The sequence below is a fragment of the Miscanthus floridulus genome, chromosome 17 (genome assembly GCF_019320115.1).
Source record: "Miscanthus floridulus cultivar M001 chromosome 17, ASM1932011v1, whole genome shotgun sequence".
NCBI lineage: Eukaryota > Viridiplantae > Streptophyta > Magnoliopsida > Poales > Poaceae > Miscanthus > Miscanthus floridulus.
In genome coordinates, this window is record NC_089596.1 from 71,111,729 (window position 1) to 71,114,752 (window position 3,024).

Sequence of the window (3,024 nt, forward strand, 5' to 3'; positions counted from 1 at the left end):
AGCTTCATACCTAGGTATGGGGGCAGTGGACACGATATATGCATTGCATTTGCAGTTTTTGAGGTTTACTTGTATCGAAGTTTTGACATTGACATTTAAATTATTTATTGAATGTCATAATATTATTTACTTCTTTATGATGATGTTTTTTGATAAATAATTTGACTATGAATTATTGTTTTCTCATGATGTCTTATCTTTTGTTAAATTGATGCCTAATAGTTCAAGTGACATGTTTAGGTAGTTTGTTTGCTGAGATTTATTCTCGCTGCTTTATCTTTTCAAGTGCTTGATTGGATGTTTTTCTTGGAAGGATAGTTTATCCGCACTTCATCAATCTACTTTGCGCACAGCTCTCTCTACTAATAATAACGATGTATCTTGACTTGATGTAATAAACTTAGTTTTAATGACATCACTACCGGAAACATTCAATTTGTCGAGTGTTTTTATGTTTGCCGAGTGCATTCCCTCGGGCACTCGGCAAACAAATTCTTTACTGAGTGTTACCCTAAAAACACTCGTCAAATAGAGGGTTTACCGAGTGTCACAAAAAAACACTCGGTAAAATAAAAGGTGTCACACCCAATTTTAAGGATAAAATGGAGTGCAAAATCTTATGTGCGCCTAGAGATCAATCACACACATAAGCCGACAAATTATGAATAGTACCATCACAAGTATTTATTACATCACGAATAAGACAGAGTTATCACATAAATGTAGCGGAAGTATAACAAAAAGATCTAGTAGTCCTCAGGGAAATCATCATACCCATAGCCATCTATTACCCATCCGGGATTTTTATCCAAATAATAAAAATAAACAAGCATAAGTACATGTCGTACTCAACAAGTGTAACACAGGGTTCATGAGGCTCAAAAGGCTTGACATAAGTTTAACAGCAATCAACTTTTAGTTGTCACAATTTTAGCTTACGAGTAGCAACAAGTTGTTTCAATTCTCAAAGCAGAACACATGATCAAATGTAAACATGAATAATGAATAGCATAAACAGATATTACTTAGTGTTCATCTATTTCATAAGGGTTCCAAGGCCGCTCGTGACCGTGAGCACGGCTGATATACCAGTTTTACACTCTGCAGAGGTTATGCACTTTCACTGAGTCATGATATCCATATGCCCAGGTTAATTACTCCCAAAATACTTCCAAGGTGAGCAGGCAGGGGTCACTATGAAGCCTTTCAAAGGTTCGTCTAACAAGTTAGGGCCATTAGATTCACTCGGCAAATAGATATAGGAACCCCTGTCAAATGGGGATAATTCCCTCACAGCTATACACATAAGAGTAGAGATTGTCCTATACCCGATTCGTCAAGTAATTCATACGCCAATAAAGGTAACCACTAACAAGCTAGAAAAGGTCCTCATACTGAGCTAAAGATAGAGCCATGTAGCCCTCATAGCTGTACTATAAGTCCCGAATGATCACTTACAGATAAGTCCTTAGGGAGAGGAATCTGAAGCATTTAGAAAGTAGCTAAATACTCCAGACCCCTGTTTCCAAGTTGCTAAAAAGTCATATTTTAATGTTTATTGCATATATCATTAGTCAAGTTATAAGATCATGGTTTAATTGAGCACTAGCAAAGCTACCCAATGCATATCCCGTAGGTAACAAGGTAAAAGTTCAATTCTAGGGAATCCCTATCAAGGTGACACATGCAACATGAATTTAATGAATTAAAGTGAATAGGAAACAAGGATGGTCCCATACTATACTTGCCTTGAGCAAAGTACTCCTGCTAGTCCTGCTCGTCAAAATAGTACCCTTGATCTCCAACGAATTGCTCACCGTCTATACTCGATAACACAGCAACATACAAACATCCAGGAGCAATCATGCAAAGCAAACAAAGCTATAGATTAGAACAGTACACCAAAATCATAAAATCAGGATAAGAAGTTTGGAAAATGAATCTACGTCTCGCTACGAACACACAGACACGAAGATCACAAAAATTAGAGCTAAAACGAAAAAGTTATGAATTAAACAAGATTTCCGATAGTAAAATAATAGATTAAATCTAACCTTGAATTTTAAAAGTTAAAAACCTACTTAATAGTAGTATAAACATGTGGATTACTTAATTATGAACCTAACGCAACTTGAATAGATCAAATCAGAGTTAAAACGGAGATTTTATGGCTAAAACAAGTTGAGTGGCAAAACTATAAATAACTGAAAACGTATTTTCAATCTAACTGAACCAAAATACACTTTCAAAAGAAGAAAATGGAATATGAAAACACGCTTTGGACTGCGGGTTAAGTCTCAGAAAATTGTAAGGGGCTTTTGTAAATGTAACAGCGAAGGGGTAACTTGGATTTGGGACCGTCGGATTAGAATTGGACAGCCAAGATTGGATCTGGCGGGTGGAAAAAAACGTTGCCAGTCAGAATAGGACCGGCGGCGGGTTGACGGCGGCGGCGCCATGGATGGCTCGCTGGAGCTTTGGGTTCTCGGTCTATGATGCTTGGTTCGACGAAAGAAGAAGTCTAGGAGAGAGAGGAGGGAGTGGGGAACTCACCGGACCAAAGAGCAATGAGCGGGAAGCAGTAGAGGCGGCGCAGCGTTCGGCGGACTGCGGCTCTCGTGGCGGCGCTAGGGCGAGGCACGGCTGCGGGCTCCCATGGGCCCAATCTTTGCTGCAAGGTGGGATCAGGAGGCGGAGTGGAATCGGCCGGCTATTTATGAGGCAGGGGTTACTTGAGAGGCACGGCACAGAGCTCGTGGCGGAGGCGAGCACATGGCGACGGCACGGTCGTGTTCGAGCCAGACACGGCGCGGGGAAGGAGGAGTGCCTGACCGGTGGGCCAGGGCGGTCAGTGGCCGGAGGAAGGAACGCATGGCACGGGCGTGACCTGGCTGGGCTGGGCGCTTAGCTGGGCCATGCGAAGGAGTGGCGCGGGAGAAAGAGGCCAAGCTAGGCCGCTGTGGGAAGGAAGGCGTGGAAGGAAGTGAGGCGACTACGAATGGGACAGGCTGACCAGCTAGGCGT